The 9,207-nt window shown below is 44.8% G+C and overlaps 1 long non-coding RNA gene across 1 annotated transcript; it reads right to left on the bottom strand.

The window, feature by feature from the left end:
* Positions 1-321: 321 nt before the first annotated feature.
* LOC146187574 (uncharacterized) lies at positions 322-6,444 on the bottom strand. The gene is made up of 3 exons (XR_014707940.1): positions 6,324-6,444; positions 4,844-4,969; positions 322-337 (listed from the first exon to the last, which is right to left on the bottom strand). It is a non-coding gene; the product is annotated as an uncharacterized LOC146187574 (long non-coding RNA).
* Positions 6,445-9,207: the final 2,763 nt, after the last annotated feature.

The raw sequence follows: 9,207 nt of genomic DNA, 5'->3' as shown, positions 1-9,207 counted from the left end.
TATTGCAAAAACTGCATGCATAAATAGTCTACACTAAAAAAATATCGATGTTAAGGAATTTCATGGTAAAATGCAGGCCAACGGGAGTATTAAGAATCTACTTGAATATTTTTTTTTAATTATCCTTGGCCGTGACAGCTCTTCCCTTGGGGAGGTGGTGGAGGAAAAGGTATTTATTGAAACCTAATATTTCGGAATTAGAGAGGAGATGATCGAGTTCTCTGTGGGCAGCCTCCACAGGCCGGGATTCCAGGAGCAGTTACTATCCTGTGCATTTGCTCGATCAGCTGTTGCTGGTCTTTCAGGCCTAAGATGGAAAGAGAAGGCTGGGCTCCTCCTGCAATAGAAGGGAAAATGAAATTCAAGTTATCTGTGCTGAACTTTGATTACACATCTCCAAGGGCAACTGCCAGTTTCTCTCAATTGCTTTTTCCAGATGGCACTGTACGCATGCATCTCCATTCAGAACTGTCACACTATATAGAAAGGTCATATAACTGCAGCAAAACCCATGCAGAATAACAAAATATACAAACGTAGTTTGACCAGAACCTGGCATTCAGTATTTTAATGTTTTTATGTCGTCTTTTTGAACATGCCACTCTGACCAAACATGGCATGTTATGCTTGCTGCTATGCACCCTCAGCAATGCCCAAGACATGGAGTGCACATGCAGAGAAACTAAGCATAAAGGATGCTGTATATGAACATAAAGCACAGCCAGAGCATTGCAGTATTACACAGGTACGCATTGGCGGCAGAAACCTGCACTTTGAGCGGTTTAACAGGCAGATTTCTAAAGTAATTGTTCCTGCTCTGAAAAGAAGTGATCAATAATAACATCATTTAAAATTGTTACCTTTTTGTTCTGTAAACTGCACATTTCGCTGGTTTCCATGTACCCTCTACCGAAGACATTGCCTGGGCGTGTCGGGGATATATCGACATCAACATCTAGGCTACAAGCGTCTAGAAAGCGTCTCCTTAGAGCAGCTGCGACGAAGTAACTTATCTGATAACATGAAAGCTGCTGCAGCAGAATAAAGATAGACATTTGACATGTGGCTAAAGCCCGATGTGGAAGCATAGCCCGCCGCAGTGATTGCGCAGTGTTCATGCTTCTACAAGAGTTAAAAGTAAAGTTATTTGTTTACCCACAGCGCTATATGTGACATTACAATAGCAAGGCTTATAGTCACACAAAACACAAATAGCTGACAACCACAAGCTCCTGATGTATTACCGGCAGCATGCAGCATGGATGTTAGTTACTGAAATATGGTTGCATAATTCTGGCAACCAGCTGTGCATGTATGTCATGGATTTCTCAACTACGCACAACAAATTACAAAAAAAAATAATGGTATTTATAAATGCAGCCAGCTGTTCGCAAGAAACATTGTAGCTTTTTTATGGGGAAGGTAGTGGGCGCCAAAGAAACTGCCCCTGTAAAGGCACCTAATTTGCCCCTATGTAATATCGGGGACAAGTGTGTGGACTACACAAACTGCAATCAAAGCACATTACTTTCACATCGACCAGGAAACTCGGACCATACTTGTCGATGTGAAAGTTGAACGCTAGTTCTTTCATGTGTGCAAGAGAAATAAGGTCAAAATTCGTTTACATCGCGATTCTAGTCCAAAATCTAGACATACTGTCCAGAGACTTTCGCCCCCGCAGTATAAGCCACCACTTGGGTAAGAGATTAGTAAAAGAAGTGTATAAAAGACATTAGTGCTGTTGGACAGCCATAGCTATAAAAATGGTATTGACATTGGAGTACTGCCTTAAGGCGGGGCCTAGGGCATTACAAAAGCAAGAGTTAGTGTCCGCTGGTCCTCATTTGAACGAACAAAAAGAGGGGGGGGGGGAGAAATCTACCTCAACTACATGTTTTGAGTGACACCAAGCCGCAGTTAGTATTAAAGATATCACACAGTTTTGTGGAAGATTTGGGAGCGCTTCGCTGCTTTCTTACAGGATTGGACAAAAGAGCTCACCATCTTCAGAACGGCACGTTATATAGAAATGAAAATAGTGAATTTACTGCATCTGGCCACAACAACTTGCACACGGAGAGGAAGATGAACTGAAAATTTTATACATGAATGTACGTATTTACAACAGGTGAAACAATGACCATGATCTATGCCGAAGAGGAAAGAGATCAAAATCTAGCTCAGAACGAGTTCTCCTGGCCGCGGGGCCGTTTCATTAACTTCGGGACTCCGCCCACATTTCTCATCCCCAATGACAACGAACTCACACATGACTGGCTAACAAACATTTCGGCATGTCTTTCCACTTTCATAAATCTTCACCCTCTCCCTAATACAAGCAATGCAAAAGGGACAACAAATTCGTTTCACAACAAACAGAATTTAGAGAATGAACCTCGAAATGATTGGCTCACTAGGTCACATGCCAAAATCTCTCCCCTAGGAAAAAAAAAGAAAAAAAAATTAGAACCCATCAAAACGGTGTCCCACGTGCGCAACCACTGCCCAAAGCTTGCATCCTTGGCGGCTCCTTTTACAGGGCAATTATTGCAATTATTGGCGTCCGAGTCAGCACCATTGCGGACCACATTAGAAGAGCCAACCCACATCCTCCCGCTCCGCATCATACCGTCACTGTTACACACTTGCCCTTTTTCAACGCCGCCATCTCCCACCATTGTTGACATCCAGGGTTGGAATCCTCAACGAGACCCCACTCAGCGCGCCTGCACTGAATAATTGTCACTTTTATGGGCTCCCCAACAAGGAAGAGGGCCTTACACCCTTCAACCTGACAGCCTGACAGTGTTTTTTCTTTGAACGATAAGCGGTTCTTCCAAAAGAGGTGCTCGTTTCAAAGCTGTGCTGCCTCCGGGTGATGGGTCCAGTCAGCGTACTAAGGACCCCTTAGTACGCTTAGTACTAAGGACCCCTTAGTTGTATACTGTTCGTAAAGCTCCTTAAATAAAAATGAGCCTCCTACATGACACAGCAACGAGAACAAACTGCCTGTCCCCACGTCTTCGAGTGCGACAGCAAAGTCCTCGGAAGAGGGGACTTCTTTCCCTCTCTGCCTACGTTTCCGTTAAGCACTGTAGCTGCTGTAGCTGCCTCTCTGTGCGCGTCTCTCCGCCTCCTGTCCGAGGGCAAGTGGGAGACGGCCGCAGCTGGGCATTGAACAGGTGACCCAAAAAGAGCAGACTAATAATGGTGCCTAGCATACCCACCGATCCCTTACAGAAATCATTAAAGAAATGAAAACAACACATCAGATAACGCTACAATGTTTCTAAGTGCAAAGTCGACAACTCCAAGTCATATAAATATATGTACATCTCCGCACATTAACTAGACAGAAACAGTGCAGAGTAAACTAATAATTCAGTGTCTAGCAACACTATTAAAAGGGGATAAAGGCCACGGGGGGCTGCGATTATTAGTACCGTTTTGCCTTTAAACTACAATAACATACTTGTTGCAAGCTTAAAATCAAAGATTCACACCTGTCCCACCCACAGCAATGGAACACACATCTGACTCAAGTCTGCAGAGAAAGAGCAAGCTAGACTATTGCAGACGCACCCTTGGTTATTTTTCTGGCATTTCTGAGGGTGAAGAATCTGACTTGTCAGTAGCATGTATATGAATAAGAATCATATGACAGTAAATGCATCAGATTTTCTGGAGTGGCTTTTCTTTGCTGACCACATATGAGGTGAGCTATAATTTATCCAACTTGGCCTAGGTTTATTCTATGAATAACAAAGCTATAGCAGGTACACAGTCGTCCACTCAGGCTGAACATGCGAGTGCGTGGCACGCACTTTTTGAGATGCCACTGCATCCATCGCAGCTGCACACCGTAGCGAAGAGGCAGACAGCGTGAAGTACCAGCCTCTAGTCCCTCTACCACCACTTTGGTCCCAAACTAGGGACCCCTTGTTTTTGTCAGGACAGGCCCCTCAGGGTCAGCTAGTGAGTAACCTCCTGTATTTGTATCTGATGGTAATGTTTTCCACCCCCACCCACAATACGCAGCTGCGCATCATAGCAGATGTGAAGCAACAGCTCATGGTACCTTTACACATGAGCCCCATTGTACTTCAATACGCACCATAGCAAATATACAGACTACGCCACACAGCAGCTCCTGGTCCCTCTATGCATAAGCCATTTTGCCTCAATACGCACCTGCGTACCTGAGCGAAGAGGCAGACGTGAAGCTGCAGCTCTTGGGCCCTCCATGCACAAGCCACTTAGCATCAATGCACGGCTGTGCACTGTAGTAATGAGGCGAAGGACGTTAAGCAGCAGCTCCTGGTCCCTCTACACATCAGCCATTTTGCTTCGATGCGCATCTGCACACCATAACAAACAGCCAGATGTGACAAAGAAGCTCCTGGTTTCTCTTCACATAAACCACTTTGCCTCAATGCGCGTCTGCACACCGGAGCAAAGAGGCAGATGGCGTGAAGATGGAGCGGCTGGTCCCTCTACACACAAGCCACTAGCCTTGATGCATGGCTGTGACGGATGCATTGCTATTTTGCAAACTGCATGCCACACATTCCCATTCAAGCTAAGAGTGGACGACTGTGTAAACGTAAAATACTGGTTATTTACTTCAATGGACAATGACAAAAAGTAACATGGTGGACAATGTAAAAAGAATTTGCTGCATAAAGTTTGTTGAAACCAGTTCTACATCCTACATGTAAACAAGCTAAAACCTTAATGTCGAAGGGATGTCCTGTGTGTTTAAAATCATCACGCTCAAACAACTTCAACACTGATAATCATGATTCAATATTAACAATATAGATAATGATACAATACTCACTTTCAGCCATACCAAAGAAATGAGAATGCAAAGGGATGTTGCTGTTTTTCCCCCGTGGATGACAGTTTTCCATGTTCAAAGTGCTGCTTCCTGTTGGCCTACGAAATCGGCTACAGCAAATGGCATCTGAAATATTTTTGGAAGCCTCATGCTAGTCTTCAACGAGAAAAGCATTGCCATACAGAAGCAGAACACAAATACTTTTACAACACACTAAAAGCACCAACTGCGGTGCTGTTTTTAGGATGACTAGGCAGAGGTTTTGCTGTAGCAAGCCAAATGTTAACCTTCAATAAGGAAAGCATTCCCATACAGAAACAGAACACAAAAACTTTTACAACACATTAAAAGCATCAATTGCACAAATGCTTGTAAGATGACCAGGTACAGGTTTCTGCTTTAGCCCACATCAGAAGCCTTGTATGTGAGCATGATGCCCCAGATTCAATTTATGGCTATCACTGTATTAACAAGCATGGGTTTAAAGCTACTTTAATATGATAATCTAAGAACATGGTAAGAGCTTTCAGTGCGAGACATAAGCTCAGTATCATGCACTATAAGGTGCCGCGTGGCTCTAGTGTAGCTTTGGCATTATCTCGCTGTCAATAATGCAGTGAAGTTCTGAGGAGCCTTTGAATATCTGTAAGGACAAAGCAACAACAATTTTGTTTTCATCTCACTTTTGCTCAACTCGTTTTTTTCTTTTTTTTTTGAGCCCGCGGCTTGCATGGCCTCCCAGTACGCCTGTTTTGCATAAAAGAAGGCGTTGCAGGCACCAGAGCTCACAGCCCAACTGTATCGCGGCGGCGGTATGTCAAATTCGTGCCAGAACAGCGCAGAACAACGGGTCAAGAAAAAGACAAGTGCTGACTTTTTTTTTTCTCTCATCTCCTTGTCCGGTTGTTCTGCGCGGTTCGGTCCCACATGCATAACCAACATGCGCAAGGTGCTGTCCTGGTTTGTCAAAGCTGAAGGAGAGTACTAAACCTTTAGTTATTTAGTAGCTACAGCCGTTCCTTCTAGAAACTGTAGTTGCCGTAAAGCTCGAGAGAGAAAGATCAGCGGCTGTCCATTAAAAAAAAAAACAACAAAAAAAAAAACTCGCGACGTTTTCACAAGTGTAGGCATGTCGCACGATAGGCTCGATGAGTGCAAAAGTTTTCTCGTATAGTTTTTACAACTCAGCACGTTGCGCATGGTTAACAAATTAACTCCTCTAAAGCTCGCGCAGGCACTCCTTTATCAGAGACAGAGAAGTTGCGCTGCTTACTGGCGCAGCGTCCAGTAATGCCGAAAAGATGGCCCTCAGTCTTGGGGCTGCACTTTAGTTAGTCGGCGCGGAGCCATCCTGTCAGTCTCGCCTAAAACACTCGACCGTTCGGCTGCTGTACAGAGCTGTTTCCTTACGCAAAAGCTCACCACTATCGGTGCATCGCAAAGTTCAACTAAAGAAACAAAAGTTCGGTGAAATACTTACTTTGGAATCAGCGGGTGAACAAAGTGTGCCAGCCGCACCAAGCCACAGCAAAAACAATGCTAGCAGTGCATTACAGCCGTAGGTATTTGTAACTGCGCAGAAAATGCAGAACACGGAAACGAAGCCATCTTCCATGACTAAACTTCAACTTGTCAGGTGGATTGGATTGGCTCATTTCAGATTTTTTTGAGGATAGGTTCGGTTTCGTTCTTTTTGAGCTTGCTGCTTGCTGCGTCTATTCAGCCACTGATTAAAATTTCACTCAAGCATCATGATAGAAAAATGTTTAATGGTCATTTAACTTTTTTTATCAAAAATGTTTGATGGAAGAATTCAACGATGAAACATGCGGAAAATAAAAAAAACTGTTTAATGGAAACGCTTTCTATCGCATCGATTCGCTCTGGCATCATATAATGCAGACTTGACGGCATTACTGATTTATACGCAGTTCAGACGAGCACGACGACTACAAACTATATCATCGCTGTGTAAAAGCAAATCCAGTGGCGGACATACGGCGGCTGTCCGCTGGGCGAACGGATTCGACCATCCGCTTTCGTACGTACGCCGGAATTCCGGCGGACGTCCGAAATCGGCCGCCGAGTTGCGGCCGAGGTCGGTTGTCCGTCGGACGTCAGTGGCCGTCTGGAGAGCTTTGGGCAACTACGCAGCGGATAATAAGTGGCCGAGAGAGGCCATTAGAAACAAGTTAAAATATTATTAAAAATGTGGCTCGTTTTTTCTTACGCCAGAAACAAAAACTGCATTCATTCCTGAGCGCGAATATTATGTTTACTATAGTTCTTTGGAGTTCTGGCAGATCTTATTTTTTGTGCGCTAGTAATTTGCCTCACAGTTCGCAGGAGCCCTCATCATCGAGTTGATGCCGCTGGCAGTAGGCAGCTGCACGCGTTTTCTTCCAAGTTGGGCGACCAGTTGTACATTGACCTTGGTTTCACACCCCTGCTTTTGCCTACACCCCATGTCGCTGCCGATCGCAGCGCCACCTTTGTTTACAAACATGACGCTTGTCTATAGTGAACTAGAATATAGACCAGCCTCTACGCGACCCCACGCGCGCTTCTTTAGCGCTGCGCTAGGGTGCCTCGATACCAGCGCCGCTGTACAGGGTGGTGACACCCTTTGGCATGCCTCGCGCCGCCGCTTTCTGCGCGCTCGCCATCTTGGGGAAACTACTGCGGAGTGTCCAAAGTGGTTGTGCTGTGCGCTGGGTGTTGGGTGATTGTACTGTGTTCAGTCGCGAAAACTAGCATGCCAGACTATTGTGTTTTATTGTGTGCTGGCTCGGCAAAAAAAAAAAAAAGGAGCCAGATGTTTTCGTTTTCCACGGGATGAGAGACGGAGAAATGTATGGGAGGCGAAAATGAAGCGTGAACACTGGACGGCGAATGGCAACGTGAAGATCTGGGAGGTAAGCCCCAATACCTGTGCTGCTTTTATGCATCCATAAAATTTATTTTGACCGAATATATAGGTGCATTTCGATTGTGTAAGAAAAGCCTAGCGTAGACACGGACCACTAGAACGATGACACACGCACACACAAGCGCTAGCTATGTGCGCGTGTCGTCTTTCTTGCGGTCTGTATCTGTTTATACTAAATCGTTTTTACGAGATAAATTTGTATTCGTCAAACGCAGTTACCCGCTTCCGTTTGGAAGGACGTTATCTCACGCCGCTTCACCCATCTGCTGACAGCACGAGCTTAGTGCTGTTTTCGGCTTTCCAATCTAGCATTGTGCGCAGCAGATTTTGGTCTGCCTTCTTCAACATTGTGAAGCAGGTCGAAGCATCGCATTTCCTGGCATCGGCAGTAGCGCACTGTTTTTAAGTGTAATTTTTTAATTTTCAGCGCACGTGAGAGCTTGTAAGCTAAAATATATAGACAATTGCATCTGCTATGTTGTAGTCACTCGGGAAAATTTAGTGTAACTTTGAGTGACACTCGACTTTAGTATCATTCGCGGAGTGTCACACAATAATATCTGTTGTTGAGGATCTACCTTTCTGTGTTCATATCCGCACCAAGAACATGTGGAGAAGGTCGAGCATGGTATTTGTCAAAGGCATGCACCATTGCGCCCTTTCAATCGCTCCTCTTTACACTCGATCTTGAAAGCTTGTGCCAACTGCCGAGACTTCAGATTCATGCAGATTAAGGGCCATTCCCTCTCTCCTTTTCATGAATTTCTACAATGGAGAGCGACGGATGCCATGTCACCTCAGGACAAAATAGGAAATGTAAAGCCGTTTGTAACAATAAATTTGGTTGCAAAAAGAAAAAAAAAACACCGCTCCGGGAGTCGGCCGCGCTGGAATTTGGCAAGTGGGCTTATCGCTAGTACAACATTTCACGAAACATTTCACGCCCACCACATTGCACATATATTTCATATTACAGATAAGCGTCTCTTTGCTACGATGTGTTTTGAATTGTATTCTGAAGCGAAAAATGAATCGTAACGCTGCACTTAACCGCAGACGAAGAAATGGAGGGATGGAGCAGAGAGCTTAGCAGGCTGAACCGGAAACGACACGAGCCTAATGCGCGGAAGAAGGTGCGTAATGTGATGTTTGTCTTTGTTTTCTACTTTTAGTAGCTACGATGACGGATGAAGTTTCTAAACCCCCACTGCTACCCTAAGCAACAACCTTGATCTTGAGTACTGCCTCTAGCCTCCTAGCATGAAAATCACAAAGGCGCCAGACTACAGTTCGCGAGCAGCCAAGTCTTGCCTGGAAAACTCGAGCTGTGCTGTGTGTCGCAAAATATTGCCGCCAACCTTTCAGATCTTCAATGATAACGCCTTGTAGAGCACGGATAGATTCTGTATTTTTGTTCATGCTTATCGCGAAACGC

The sequence above is a fragment of the Amblyomma maculatum genome, chromosome 6, assembly GCF_055883805.1.
Source record: "Amblyomma maculatum isolate TAMU_Amacu chromosome 6, ASM5588380v1, whole genome shotgun sequence".
Lineage (NCBI taxonomy): Eukaryota > Metazoa > Arthropoda > Arachnida > Ixodida > Ixodidae > Amblyomma > Amblyomma maculatum.
The sequence above is the reverse complement of the archived record's forward strand: the minus strand, read 5'-3'. Positions and strand labels throughout refer to the sequence as shown.